The sequence below is a fragment of the Poecilia formosa genome, unplaced genomic scaffold (assembly GCF_000485575.1).
Source record: "Poecilia formosa unplaced genomic scaffold, Poecilia_formosa-5.1.2 Scaffold65, whole genome shotgun sequence".
Taxonomy (NCBI): domain Eukaryota; kingdom Metazoa; phylum Chordata; class Actinopteri; order Cyprinodontiformes; family Poeciliidae; genus Poecilia; species Poecilia formosa.
Window position 1 is genome coordinate 2,400,232 of NW_006800004.1, and position 16,321 is coordinate 2,416,552.

A 16,321-nucleotide genomic window follows, 5' to 3' on the forward strand; every position below is an offset into this window, starting at 1 on the left:
GAACTCCTCAAGATCTCTTACATTTCCATCTATTGTCCAGATTCCTTCTTCACTTTATTTTGTTTCTACTACAACTATCAAAACTGTTACATTATTACACCTATAAATATATGCTTCATTTAGAAAGGCATACAAGTCAAATTCAATTCAAATAATATATTTATATAAAATTAGAGAACATTTAGTATTGCAGTTTGTTTTTTGTTTGTTTTTTTTGCTGTACAGCTGAAACCAGAAGTTTACATACATCTGCACACTCAAGTTTACATATTAGAGAAAAACACAGGAACTTACCACAGCAATCATAAGTTCAGTATATATAACTGTGAATACAGTTGGATATTAATATGAGAAATTAAACAAATAACAATGGCAATTTTTGTTTCACTGAAATTTATTATAAAACTTTTCATAGAAGAACTGCAGTGCTGGAAAAATGATAGAATAAAAATATAGTGGAAATTTAGTGGAATATGTCAAAGTCTCAGAAATTCACTCATAAAATGTGATGAGTTTAGCATTCAGGGCAAAGATAATTGATAAAAACATATTTTGATCACTTCCATTCATGAGTGAGATTTCACTTCTTGTTCCATGCTGTACAGAATTCTGAGTTAAACCAAGAATTTGCAACAGCCCTGGTCTAAAGCAGAACATGTCAAAGAGAGCATGAGCTGCTTTAAAAAGCATTTATGAAAAAAGTTGACACCTTTTAAAGTGTCAGTCTCTTTAAAATGTCAGCTTTTCTCATAAATATGGCCTTTTTCAATTATTGTGATCATTAAGTCAGGTATAGTCACTTCATCTGATCAGTAGGGTGTCACTGTCAAGTTTTAAAAACTCTCCATGATTCATAAAGCATTTGTTGAACCTTTTTCCAATCAAGTTTTATTCCCAGGATTCCCCCAAAACAAGACTGCTTTCGGATTTTAAAAAACAGAAAACTAATGAATAAAAAAAAATGAATGAATGAATGAATTTCTAAACATCAAATACTAAACATAAAGCTTCGAAACGCAAGACTCTGTAAATCTTTGACCAACATGGTATGATGTAAACACTGGGGGAGAAGATTTTGCTTCTTTTCTTAAATGAGTAAAAAATATACTGCTGTAGATAATTCTAAAAGTAATGGTGTCATGAAATATTTAGAAAAACACCAAAGTGTTGAACGTAAAGGTTGTTTCCAGCCGTCCACTGGGTGTAACCAACAAACAGTGAATGTGTTTTGATCTGGATTATTTTTGTCCTAATAAAACTGATCATAGTCAGTTAAAAGTCCCAGTATGACACCAAACTAAAGCCAGTAAAATTAATGGCATCTATATTCTTAAAAAAACTGACTCATTACCATGTAGAAAATATACTTACTAAAACTATATTCATCAATCTAATGTTGAGATTTGCATTGTTATGCTTGTCCATTTTTTAAGACAGATTTTGTCCTAAATCAGCCTTAACATGCTGCATCAATACACGTGAACTTGTTTAAGAAAAATTACTGTAATGTTCCCAAAACCTGAAACACATTTCTTGATTATTTGTCTTAAAACATATTTTTGATGTGACAGAATAATCCACGGTTTTCATATTTGGAAAAATCGTATAACTGAGCACAATCCAGGTTTTATTCGTTGTTTTGTTTTGACTTGTTGCCTCACTGGAGCCGTTTCAGTTAATACAGAGCCGACAAAAAAACTGAGGGGAAATGTTGTTGCCTTGCTTTAAAATGTATCATTTTGAGTTTGACAAAACATTTGTTGAGTATTGCCTCAGCTAAAGGTGGTCTGCAGCCAATGCATTCTGTCTCGCTGTGAACAAAACTGAAATGGTGGACAACACTTAGGCTTGCTATAGAATGCAGATTAGCTCAACAGAATAATGTCAACAAAGCAGTTTTAAAGCCGTCCTCATGAACAGTTTTTATTTTTTTTAAAAGTGATTGCACAAAGCACACTTGCACACTTTGCAGTGGGTGCAGCTGAAAAAAACCCAATAAAGTTCTTCAATCAACATAGTTAACTTTAGTGAGGGACTCCTATGCACTTCTAAAATTAGCAACCTGAATAATTAAGAAAAGACAATGGGTAGAATCATCCATCTGTCCATCCATCTGTCCATCCATCTGTCCATCCATCTGTCCATCCATCCGTTCATTCATTCATTCATTCATTCATTCATTCATTCATTCATTCATTTTCAAACTCCTTGCCCCTACTGTTGTCAGGAGGCGTGCTGCTGTCTGTCTACAGCGAACATTCCGGGCGAGAGGCGGAGTCACCCTGGACAGGTTGCCAGTCTGTCGCAGGGTAGAATCTTATGTTCTTTAACTCGAATGTCAGAGTTTTGAGTACAGATTGTGTAATATAGAATGTATCTTTAACCACAAAACAGAAGCTGTTCTTCACCTCAGGATAAATTAAAGGGCCACAAAACTCCTGCGTTTGACACTTGACCTTTGCTTTCATTCCAGTCTTGTTCTCTCTGTGGATCCCTCTAGTTCAGTTTGTTATTCTGCCTGACTGCTTACATTTCTGTCGTTTCATGTCATCGTGTGAACTCATAGGTCTATTATTTCATGTGGCTTAAACTTTAAGGGAATAATTTTAAACAAGTCAGGATAGGTTTATGGCCTATACAAAACATTTTTCTTATACTTTTTAGGACTTTGTCACTTTTATGCAAATTATGCTGTTGCTTATTTGCATTAACATCATAATCAGGAGGTTTTTGAAAAGACTTGTTTTCCAGACACCAAAAAATGTTAACCTATTGCGTTAACAGCTGGATTAATGGGTGGGCGCAGCTGGCTCTAGAATCAATTCACTCAAACGGAAGTACAAAAAAATGTGCAAAATGTGAATTTTACATTATAGTTCCCATTTAATTTAAAGAACTAAAAGCAGGTGACTGCTGTGTTGGATCTTGGAAAATATTAAGGTTTATGTTTTAGAAATGAACCCAGAAGCAAACATTTCAAACAGCTGGAACATTTTTTCTGAAAGTCCAGAATAAAGGACACGACCCTGACTTTGGACCAGGTGCTTTGTTACGGATCAACTTCTGGCCGACCAGTTAACTGGCACTGCCTCCCAGGCAAAGTAAATTCATAGAACAGTTTTTTATATCTATAGATGTATAATCCTCCAGTTTCTCATTAGAACTCATTAATAACTTCACCGTATATCAGTTTTGCACGAAGTGGAAGGTAAAACGAGAGCTGATAAAGCCACAAAGCTTCTACTAGAAGAAAATGACAACAAAGAGAACCACCACTTCTACTCCTCTTGCTGTCCTCTGAGTGCAGTCGCTATTTATGCATGATTAACAGACCTGCTAATTCAATTAGTGTAACAAGTCGTGGTTCTTTCCCTTACACTCGATTGTTTCTAAAGTGCTAATGATGCATTTACATTGTTAATGTAAGATACTTTATCATGTTCAACATCTGAATGATTCCTCTAGGACTGAGAGCAGTCTGTTCCCATTAATGCTGTTGGATAATCCACTCACTAGGTGCCACAGAGTCATTACTCACCGCCATCATTTACCTGCTAATGTGTGTTAGCTGGGAGCGGGGAGATGAAATTCTGTCCAGTTTGTGAGAGGTGACACGTGTTCATGCAGTCGTTCTTCACATGCTATGTGTGCCAGTTACATGACAAGCCCTGGTTTCTTTCACATCCAGCATCACCAGTAATACACCTGGAACGCAGGATGACTCTTTAAACGATGTGTTCAGGTGTAACAGTAGTGATGGCAAAAAAGAAAATTAGAGTTTTATTCCCAGTCAGAATAAAGAGCAAAACTGAAAATAAAAATGTAAGCCTATTATTGCAAAACTTTTTTTTTTTTTACATATGTGGATGAACATAAAATCTGAATGTTCTTAATATCACTATTGAAAGTTATAACTATTTACTGTAGTGTTAGAGTTGTGTTTGCAGTTTAACATTTCTTCAAGATGAACAAGATTAATTTTACCATAAATTAACTTCAGATGATATAATTTGGCTTTTTTTCCTCACTATTGCCTCAAAACTAAGGCCAGTGATCTCAAGAAGCAAAGCGGCCCAAGCCATCCCATAAATAGTCCAGTTTCTTTTTCTGTGAGTGTCATCTTTATCTGGACTTGGGATGGGAAAAGAAGCAAAAGAGCTAATTACAGGAGAGTGGATGCAGCTGGGGAAAGGATCAGGTAGGGGCAGATAAGGAAGAGATTAATAGCAGGGAGGGGAGTGGGTAGGTATTAGTTATCCCTATTGATTTCTGATTGTTTTGCTTTTTGTTGATGATAATTCATGGGAGGTATAAACCTCGATTTTTTTCATAACAAACCAAGAGCAGCAATGCATCACCAAACTGACTTCTGACTAGAAATCCTGAAGAAAGGCCACATCTGAGGTGAAGTTTGAATGATCAGACATTGTCATGGTTGTTCCAGGTTTATGCATCATATCAGGACTGCAGTGTAGCATGGAAGAATCGGCCAACTTTTCTTTTAGATTTGATGATGCACACACCATGTGCTTTCAGGTTGAGCTTTGTGGGGCTCAATGTGAAAGCGGAATAGTTCAGTAGACATGAAAGTTTCATCTTCTGCCATAAAGAAAGACGGCAGAGTAGCCATTAGACAGATTCGTTTAATAAGGAAGGAGAGAAAATAGTCAAGCGAGGCCTGCAAGAGTGGACGGAAAACCTTGAACATAGTTTCTGTGTGTGATTAGCACAGATATATTATTGAGTCTGGAGCACTCTAAAGTCCATTTGAAAGTTCTGAAGTAGTAATGGTCCTGTTAAATGAATTGGTAGCGTGCTACGGCATAGCAGGAGCTTCAGGAAAAAGAATTGGAGAAAGATATGATCAAAGACATGGTGATATAGATATGTGGACTGGGTATGAAAAGGTTAAGGACACAAACGACTGACTGTTTAGCCTTTGCTTCCGGGTATTTCCATTTGGATCTGACAGGAAACTTAGAGGGCAACATCATCTGTTCAGGAATCTAACGCCGGTTTACAATCACACACTGAATACAGCATTGGTTTCTCCATTACTCTGAAGGACGGTTGTAAACAAACAAAGAAATGTTGACGTGATGACATGCTGAAGGCGGAGCGTCTCTAAGAGCAGCAGCTTCTTAAAGAGACAGAGGCCCAATTTCAGGGTGTTAAATTGGGAATTACATTTTCTTTTAAGTTATATTTGTCATATATAGCATTTTCATAACTGTAGTTGATTGTAACTTGATTGTACTCTAAAATGTCACCATGTGGCTGGAAAACACACAAAACTGCCCCTTTAAAACTTGTCAGACTCAAAGATTTTGGCGACTTTGTTTCTCATCTGTTTAGACTGAGCATCATGTGTTGCCAGGCAGTTTCTGTGTAAGTGATTTCTTGATTCCACACATCAGATAGTAATAACCAGGCATGGATGTACCTGGTACATAGTGCCAAATTTACACAGAGACCCAGGGTAATGTATAACTCTGGGAAAAAAAATGAAGAGACCACTGCGTTGAACCACATTGAAAACCTCCTGGTTATTTCAACAAATATTGATTTCTGAACTCTCCCTCAATTAAAACAATAGTATTGTTGTTTCTAAATGAATATGATCTTATTTTCTTTGCATTATTTGAGGTCTAAAAGCACGGCATCTTGTTAATTATTTTTGAACATTTCTCTTTTTCTGCAAATACAAATAATTTTTTGCTTTGAATTTCGGAGACATGTTGGTAGTCCATAAACAATGTTTATTTTACTCAAACATATATCTATAAAAAGTAAAATCAGACAAACTGATCATTTTAACCGGTCTCATTTTTTCCAGAGCTGTATGTATGTATATATATATATTTATTTTTTATCACAGCAATGAGAAAAATATGTTGTCACACAATCGCTGTTGCCAGAAAAAGATTGTGTTACTAAAGCATGGTATTAGGATGACAGTAGATGTGAGGATAAACATATAATGCCAGGAGCTTCTTCATTACACAGACAGGAAAAAAAAAAAGTTGCCAGCGTTTGAATGGAAACAAACATTGCTCTGGGCCTCTTTGTAAACAGCACACAGCTGCTATTTCGAGTGATGGGAGCTCCACCTTGTCACAACAATTCCCTTAAAGAGTAACAGTTTAATGTCAACAATATTCTCTCCATCTGCCTGCTCATGAAAAACCTTTACCAATCCACAGGGAAAAATGTTTTCTCCCATCCTGAAAAAAGAAAAAAGCACAATGGAGGTAAGATGAACCCACAGCGTCACAGTCAAAGGCAAGATAGCATTAGCCTGGTGGAATGAGAGCTTTCCTGGTGGCACACATCCATCTGTTTGCGTGTTTCAAAGAGGTGTCACGCCTTCCGTTATTTAGAACATTTCCAAGCCCGAACCCCTCCGAGCTGCGCCAGCTGACTGATTTGCATGGCCACATTTGTGGGTAAAAAAAAAAAAAAAAAACGGGAGGCATTTCCACCTGCCAGGCTGCAGCGCTTTCTTCTGAGGAGTTTGATTTGCCTGTAGTAATCTGATTGGGAGGGATTCATCCAATTATGTGCTGATAATGAGACAGCTTGACAGGGAGAAAACACCTTCGCAAGGCGCATAGAGTCACAATTTCATTAGGCTAGGTCGCGTGCTCCGTTGTGCTACAGATTACAGCACAATTTCTTTTCTTTCTTTTTTTTCCAGCTATTTGACCTTATTTTCAACTTTCATTTCCACCTTAATGTTTGCGCGCGAGTTTCTGTGGAATGTTGCCGGTGCCTAGGAGCAGCTGATTGCCCCGAGGCTGGGAGCGGGCCCGGGGCAAAACGTCTAGCAACCACAGCAGAGACCAGTGTGTGCAGAGGTGAAGGTGAGACTGACAGAAAGGAGATTTAATCCCCATCTTCCATCTCTGTCATGGGGCGGGAGGAAAGTGAGATCACAGTCCGGAAAGATGGATGATCGCCTTGCCAGGAATATCGGCAATCCGGCCTAATATGCGTTATGGAGTCACAGCTTCTGGGGAATAAAGCCCAGCGCCGCCGAGGTGGTTTGGAAGGGCCTCGGTTCCCTTTGCTTATAAAACAAGGAGAAAGACAAAGGATGAAACAGCCGAGGTGTGAGTTCCTCATTGAGACTGGCTGATCGGCAGTTTGAAAGGGGCGAGTACGAGTCCAAAGAGCAGTAAATAACCTACACTGTTACATGTCGTCACAACGTAACAGAATAAGAACGTCTAGCCTACTGCTCACTGTTTCTCATCTATTATTTTTGCCCTGCACAGGTTCAATTCCACATCCTAAAACTCTGTTTACATCCCTGCTGGTATTTCCAGAATTTATTTCTTTTAAATAGTTTGTTCAATTTTGTGCACAAGCATAAATACACACTTTGGAGTGAAAATACCTGTAAAATATAGCAACATTAAACCGTTTCCTTAACAGAGTTGCGTGATTTTAAAGTGTATGAAGTTTAATGATGGAAATAAATGTACCTGGATTTTTTTGGTCAGATGAACTGAAGCAAAGCCACAACATTCCTTTTAGCTCAAAGTCGAGGATAAACTGTCAAACACCATTACACCACAAAGCAAAAATATCTTTCTATTTTTTCTACAGCACTTTGGTGAGCTGCTGTGTTGTTTTTTTAGGTGGAGTTTTGTTAGGCTTTAAATGGCTCAGATATCAAGTTGGCTGTTAAGTTCACAACTGATTAAGAAAAATTAACAACTAAAAAAAACTTTCCAAACTTGCATCTGAACAAAGTGCTAGATTTCTAGGCAAATGTCTCTTGGACAAATGACACCAAAGTAGAAATTTTTGGTCATATTTAACCCAAAAAGCAGAACAAATCATATGAGCCCAAAAGATGAATGCCAGCTGTTAAGCATGGTGGAGGAGGAGTGATGATCTGGGCAGCTTGCAGTAACTGAGTCCCATCCACTCTCCTCATTCTGATGCTTGGCTTAAACTTCAGCTACTTTTCTCTAAGCACCTAATAAAAGGGCCAGTTAGTATTTGTACTGTATGATTTTATTACTTTTATGACGCTTGTTTAAAATTTAAATGTGAGGAGGCGCCCCACTAAATATTAAAATTATATATCATAATTTCTTAATAGATCTAACACACCTTATGGCTTATGTGTTTTAATAAAGTTTATTATGATTTTTGTTCTCGTAAGATAAGAACTTAAGCAAAAATAAAAAGCCGAAAAGAAAATGTTATCCAAAATCAACAGAAGGATTTTCACTCCAAGTTTCTGTCTTCCACAGTTTCAGGATTAGATTCTGTTGTGTAGCTAATTTGCTAGCTTGTTTTGTGCTCCTCCCTAAGAACTGTCCTTTCAGAGATAGAACACCCTTTAAAGTTGCTTGTCATCCTGCTAAAATTTCAAGGCTCACCATATTAATCTCTTCCATGTAGCCGCCTCCTCCTCAGAGGTTCAGACGCGCTCGGCGTGAGTTCTGCTCAGATATGAGAATCCTACGGAGATCCAGTGAAAACTTGCCGGGTCTAATTGGAGTTTCTGTGCATCCCTGTGTACGTCTGCCCGTCTACTGGCAACGCGCCTCGCAAAATTAAGGCAAAATTCTTTGATCTGATATAAGATTTGAATAGTGGAGGTTTAAATATTTAAAAATCTTCTGCAGTATCACTTTGATCTGCGAAATGATTATTAGGGGGTTTGTTATAGAGAATCTACTAAACGGATCCGGGAGAGCCAGCCCACCGTAATTGCGAGTTGTCTTCGCCGAGAGAGGGTAAATTACACATTTTAAAGCAACAGGGTAAACAGTTCATTTGGATCTCGTCTTATTCTTTTATGTTTAATGAGAGCAGGAGACAAGAGAGTGACTTCAAACAGTCTAAACTAAAGTGGGGAAAGATTCAGTCTGCTGGAGAATGACACTCGGAAAGGAACGCGCTTTCATCGTTTATCCAGATGATTAGGAAGAGGAGCCTCTTTGTCTCTCGTTTCTGCCATTTGAGGATTTTTGGCCATCACTGGAGAAAGTGACAACACATAATTTATGCTAATATTGATAATGGGGTTGTTAACTTTATGATATAACTCCTTTTCTAAGAATACGATGCAGAGGAATCTCTAGCTGCCACTGTAGTCCAGTCTTTTCATCCTATTCAGGATTTGTGAACATGTTTAGAGTATAATAAAGAAAGTATTATGTTTTGTGGCAGACCTGACACACAAGTTTTGCTCAATAAAGACATTCTTGACTTTATTTTCTAACAGACAGATGATAGAACAACCTTTTGAATTTTTTAAAACTGTTTTTATTTTATTTTATTTTGTCTCTTGTATGTTCATTTCACACTCTTAAAACAGAATGAAAGTTCAGAGTTCACTCCCTGACTAGATACAAGCTCACTAACTCAATTTCAACCAGATCTCATTAAGTCATCAATATTTTTCTAATAAGTTTTTATTAAAATGTAGAATTGGTTTACCAACTTTTGCAGTGAGATTGGAATTAGTTTTGGGAAAACTGTCTGCATCAGATCCCATCAGCTGCGGTCTGATGTAGGGGCTGATAGGGGCTGATAGGGGCTGATGTAGGGGCTGATAGGGGCTGATGTAGGGGCTGATGTAGGGGCTGATGTAGGGTACTGTAGACACGTTGCAACATGACCTCTCATGCACAAGATCCCCCCCCTCCAACTTCCTGTTGGTGGGAAAGAAACAGCTGCTCACGGATTAAGACTACCATTAGTTTTAACTGTCATTTTGTCATCATATCATGCTAAATGTACTTGTGATTATAGAAAAAAAGGACGCAGTGTTTTGCTACGAATTGTCGACACTGCAAAAACTAGATATCAAGATCCAGGGGTTCACTTTTAAAGTTTATTATAAAAAAATAGAAAGGAAGAGTAAAGTAGGTTATGCTAGCTTGACTCTGACAACTTAACATGTAGATGTTCTGCGGAATTTGGTGCATTTCGGTTCCATTAAAAATAATAATAAAAAAAAAAACGTAAGGTGATCCCCACACCAACTCTCTCCCAGAGCATCAGTTTAAGCTAATCAACCAACTAGCTACTGAACCTTTCCAGAATGACAAATGTCAGTGATTTGACATGATGTGTTGCTGTTTGAGATCTTTGTGTTCTTCATGTTGACAGTTTCTGCTTGAGGGATTTCTTGATCCAACGTGGCACATGTGTTTGGATTAGAGGAGTGCAATGCTACATATTTTGGTATCAATCCAATAACAAATACCGGGCCAGTATTTCAGAAACCGATACCGATGTTTTTAGTATTTATTTATTTATTATTTAAGTTTAACATATCGTCTTCTGGCATTTAGGTGATTTGTGGTTTTTCCTTTGTTTAACCTTGTTAAAAGCTTAAAGTATTTGAACAAAATTTATAGGGGTCTACAAAATACTTTAACATATTACCAACATGGACGGAAATAACAGAACCATAAAACAAATTAGTGTGCATTTTTTTTCTAAGTGGAAAATGAGATAATTTGAGAGAAAATCCTAAAAAATCTTTTCTGAGGTAGAGTTGAGAAAGTACAACACAAAAATAAAAGAAAATTTCATAAGGGAATCTGAAACTAAATAGATGTCTTATGATGCTAGTATCGATCTAGTCCGATACTGAATTGGTATTGATACACCCACTCCTCGTTTGGATAGCTTTTTACCTCTAATAAATGAAAAATATATGATCTGAAACAACACAGTCTAACAAACCAACACAGAAGAAATGTGAGGGGATGAATCACTTTTTGTTTTTCGAACAACCATAATTTTATTAACTTTTGCAGAAACTACAGCAAATTTGTTCATTTTCTTTTCAATTGTAATAGGTTGTCTTTATATGCACTAATAATGTTTTAATAAATTCAAATTGGTTCTGAAATAAAAGTGCTCCATTGGATAAAAGTATGTTGGGATTTAAACATGTACTTTGTTTCTCTTCCACTTTTTACACCAACAGACATTAAAACCGTCTGCATTTGGTTTCAGTCTGACTTAAGTACAACTTATATAATATCACATAAAACACATTCCTCACCAGCCTCAGCACTGACCTTTCACTTGATCTTTCATTGCCCAAACCCACCCTTTTTACGCTCTCTTTCTTCACTAGCTTCCCCACTAAACACATAAATGCACAATCTTAACTGGAGCAGATGGGAGTTAGTTTGCGTGTGTGTGTGTGCATGTGTGTGTGTGTGCATGTGTGTGTGTGTGCATGTGTGTTTGCTTCCGTGCACATGTGGCGCTCCTCTTAATGGCGGCCACAGGTCAGTGAAGATACATCTTCAAAAACTGTTGTCGGCGGCTGACAGGTGACCTACCAGACCATGAATTGCCTGTCTAACATTTTCGTGCCGGCGTACCAACCGGTGTTTCCGATTGTAGTGCTGCGCCGCGTGCGCGAGAGAGAGAGCCACCTGCTCACCGACCGCTGCAATCAATGAAGATGATTTTTATTTCTTTTTCTCTCTCTCTCTTCTTCTTCTTCTCCTCTGACATGGCCCAAAAGAGGGTGATATTGACATTTGAGGCTGGAGTGTGAATCGATGCAACCAGTCAAGCCATCTGACTGAGCAAAACCCATAAACGCCGAGGCCTCTTGTTGTGGCTGGAGGATGGATTGATTGTCGGAACGGCAAATGTTAGGAAAGGGTGTCGATGCCGGTTTTATTTTCGTTATTTATTTGTTTGTTTTCTTTTTTTAACTAAAAGTGAGATCAAGAAAAAAGGGTAAAAGGTTTAAGAGTTATTTTAGTCAGGAAGCAGGTCTGATTTGCCTGAACAATTACTCCACAAATAGAAGCCATTTTATGTGTAACATCGTAGAGGAGTAAATGCTATTATCCGTCTCCATGCGGAGCTATGTCCTTCTTACTGCCTTTCCTGTCTTGTCAATATCTGCCTCCTCGGTAAGTAAAAGCCACTGACAGGTCCAATTTAGTCATTGTGCCTCTCAAAGTATGTTTCCACACTAATCAAAATGACTCCCCTGTTAAATAAAGCATGAAAAAAGCTTTTCAATGAACGGTCTGCTGGAGCGGAAGTCATCTTTCCAGTAATGCTAGAAGATTAATCAACAGATTGAATTCTGCTCTGCATTGCAAATCCCTCTTTCTGGCCTCACTTTAACTCAAATATGAGGGTTTTTTTTTTTTTTTAAGAAAATGTTTTAAAAAAAGGCACACATGAGATGACTTTTTTTTTTAAGAAAAATGGGAAGGTAGACTGCTAGCTGTTTCTTGAAGGGTCTGAGAGAGAGCTGCCACATCGTATGAGCGTGCCTTCCTGGTCCTAACTGTCAGCGCGGTTGGTAAATGGTTTTAAAGACGGCGTAGGCTGACACTCTGCATACCAGATTGTGGTCTGAATGGCACAACTTGGCACCTCAGCCTAACGTGGTGTGGCAGGCGGCCCGGTGCATTCGCCACCTGGTTTTGTGGGTCACTCTGGGATGGGATGTGAAAAATAAAACACAAAACAAGCATTAGCCTTCATCAGAGGGAGTGCAGGGGCATCCAGATGCAATAGGATACCATGTAAAAGCTAATCTACTTTGTGTGTTGGTGAGAAAGCTGATAAATATATTTCATGTCCTTAACATGTCCTGCGACAGACGGGCGACCTGTCCAGTCTGACCCCACCTCTTACCCGATATGTCTCGCTGGAGATTGGCACCGCTAACTGAAAACTTACGTAAAGCACTAATTGTAAACATTAGCTCTACTAACACAGAAGCATTTAGTGGAAGCTAAAGTGCTAACTTTAAATCAAATATCTGTCCAGACTACAAACCTCAAGCACCAATTTAATTTTGACACATTTTGCATGTTTCATACATATTGTACTTCTGTTTAGGCTGTTCTGTTTTGTCCACGTTTTATTTTCCTCCAGCATGTTTCTTGTTTGAAGTGGTTATTTTGAAGAGAAAACAGAGTGAACACAAGAGGAAGCAGAACTCCGGCATAAACATTCTTCACCCACTTCAAAATAAGAGCATGAATATAACTACTTGAAAAATGTCTAACAGTCAAGAGAGAACCAAAACTTCAGGCCAGATCTCAAAGTTTATTCAGCTGAAAGTTTCCAAAACAGCCACATGAATTAGCACTTTAGATGTGATTCAGAACCCAGACAAAGTGCTGTTCAGCACATGGAGAGGCTTTTCTATTAGCTCTAATTTCTGTATTATTTTATTATTGGTCTCTTGTTATATTCCTGACAAACAGAATTTCATTAAAATCACTGAAGTAAACACTTAAATAAATGATCTTTTCAAGGATATTTCCACTCAGAGATTGATTTGTGGTGAGTTACGTGATGCACGTGAAAAGGAGGAGAAAAAAGTAGTTTTACCTAAGGAAATTGATTTTTCTCATCCACCCCCCCCCCCCTTGTTTACTGCAGCATGAGAAAGCGAAGGGCAAATTTTCCAAAATAGAATCGGCCCTGCCTTTTTTCTGCTCAGCGCGTGGAAACAGTATTGATTAATGGTCATCGCCCCGTTTTTCCAACGCAGAATGATGTAAAGACCCTGTCACTTACCATCACCTTCTCCGAGAACGTGTTCCATCAATCGCGGCGCCGGAGCGGGGCGAGCGGTGGCAGGTGGCACATATTTCACCTGCCCAGGCACAATGGGCCAGTAAGTGGGACAAGGCAGGCAGACAAAAGTGACACATGCGAAGGTGACAGCTTTTCACGCCTGGGAATAATGGTTTTGATAGGCGTCCTGCTTGTTTCGCCGCTGTGGACTGGACGGGGACCAAGAATGTGTGATAATATACACAATTAGCTCATGGCACTGAAAGGACCCGGGGCCTTCACAAGCCGGGGCAAATCTAAACTCTACCTTTCGCCGCCAAAGTGTGGCGGCTTGGTCTCGGCACGGCGCCGAAAGAATACCGTGTTTTGACACATCAAGGATACAATTATTGGACCCTAAAGCCGTACTTGTCCACACATGCACCCTATCAGTTAGACATAGTGAATAGTTGTGGGAGCAGAGCAGTTAATATCCACATCACCACCGGGAGACTGTCATCCCGGCTCCGTCTGGTTCCCTGGATGTGCTACCCTATAAAAAAAAATAAAAAAAAACATAAATTACAAACAACGAAATTCATCCATATCTGCATCGTCTCTGATGTCTTCAATTCTTTTACATCAGCTAATATCACACGTACGCCACGACTTCAAAAGTACATCAGTGTTAATATCACTACAGCTGTCCGATTTATTCTGTACCAATTTTCCTTCTCCCCTGTGCTTTGTAAAGGATGCAGAGCTATTTTTGCTTTACATCCAACCGTGTTGACTTGTTCGCCACGTTAATATTCCACGATGAAGCCGCGGCGTGACAGAACAGAGGACGTGTGCGTGCTTCATGGCACTGTTTTGATCATCTTTATGGTACAGTATCTGCATACAGTTCTTGGAGCTTGTCAGCGCAGGACAAAGTGCTGCTGTTTGCTCTCTGTAGGGCCTCTCTACCTTATTACCAGTTCCTTCACAGTGGCTGCCCTGAAAGAGAAAATTATTAAATATCCATGGTGAAACTCACATCATGGAGTCTGTCATGGACAAAAAAGCCGAATAAAAGCTTAGAATATTTATCTTGTATCAAGATTTCCTCACGTGGAGAAAGTTGCCACTGAGCTTAGAGGGTGGACCGACTCTAGTCCATCGTTCTTCACGTTTTAAATGTCTCTACGCTCCAACAGAGGGGAATCAGGCGGATGCACTGCAAAAACACAAAATCTTACCAAGTATTTTTGAACTAGTTTCTTGTGAAAATATCTGAGTACACAACAAACTAACTTACAAACAACTTTTCAGAAAAATATAAGAACTTGTTTAAATCAATAATTCCTTAATATTGATATAAAAGTACTAGTTACATTGGCAAATTATTTCACCTATATGACATTTTTCACATTAGCTTAACTCTAAATCAGCTAATATAAAAGAGAGTTTAGACAAGAAGTTCAATAAGAGATGAGATGATATTTCATTCATCTGGTGGCAAATTCATTAATAAAACATGACAACACAGTGATGATTTTGAAAGGTTTTTTCATTGCTCCACTACTTCTGTCACACCACTGGTGACATGACAGATGAACTGGGAGTTTTTATTTGTTGTTGACATTAATTTGCACATGAACAACACGCTGTGTTCATCAGATCTATGACCTAACATTTAGTCTGAGAATTTTAAATGTAAAGTTTCTGAGATGTAACTCAGAAAAGGCATTTTTAGAAAGGAAACTCTGTTAAAATCCAGGGGTTATACAGTCAGTAAGAGGATCTGGTTGGAATTTATGCAATATTTCAACTAAAGTGTGTTAAACATAACAGATTCACTACTGTCACTTTTACTCAATTACATATGAAGAAAAATGCTAAAAGATGCACAGAGAAGAAACAAATTTCAATCTTGTTATTTCCATAATATTGAAGTGGGAAGTACCAGACAGACGCTACCAGTCAGAAGCATTTTGTACCTGATGCTCATCAGTGTGAGTCTCTCTATAAAAGCAGCACTTTTGGCAGTTTGCCACTCCAGTGCAGCTGCCAAGATGGACAGACATCAGTCATGACCATTTAAAACTAATCATTACTGCCGGTCAATTTGGGCCATTTACAAATAATTTCAAGTCTATGATTCTACAGAAAGGAAGACTATTGACAAGTGAAAAGATTTAAGATGGCTGCCAGGAGTGAACGTCCCAGCAAATTCACCCAAAGGTCAAACAGTGTAATGTTTATAGAGACTGTAAATGCAGCGCTATACCTCCTCAGTTAGCATCTCGTCTTTTACTTCATGAGGGAATAATCAGAAAAAGACTGAACGATTGCCGCAGGTTTGGAAGCGTTGCCTGGGAGAAGCATTTTCTTTTCAAAAAGAATATACTAGTACATATTTAATTTGATATGACCAAAGCAGAGACATACCACAGTATGCAGTAAAAACCTATTTTGGGCGATTTAAGTTTCTCCACCATGACGCCACAATCACCTCATTGTAGCTATTAAGGAGGGTGGAGGAAGGATGATGACTTGAGTCAATTTTCAGTTACAGTACTGGGATACTTTGCAGTTATTGTGTGAAATTGAAATACGTCCTATTTTAGTGAAACTAAAATCATGATTTGTAGTAATCAGTAAAAAAAAAAAAAAAAAAAGGCACAAAAAAAGTATTTTCTGCTCCATTCCCATCTCCTGTAAGTTACCTATCTCGGGTTTCTCCCATTGAACTTGATTTCTCTGATTGAATTTCAAGTGGACCGATTAGGAAACAGGCGTTGGGTAC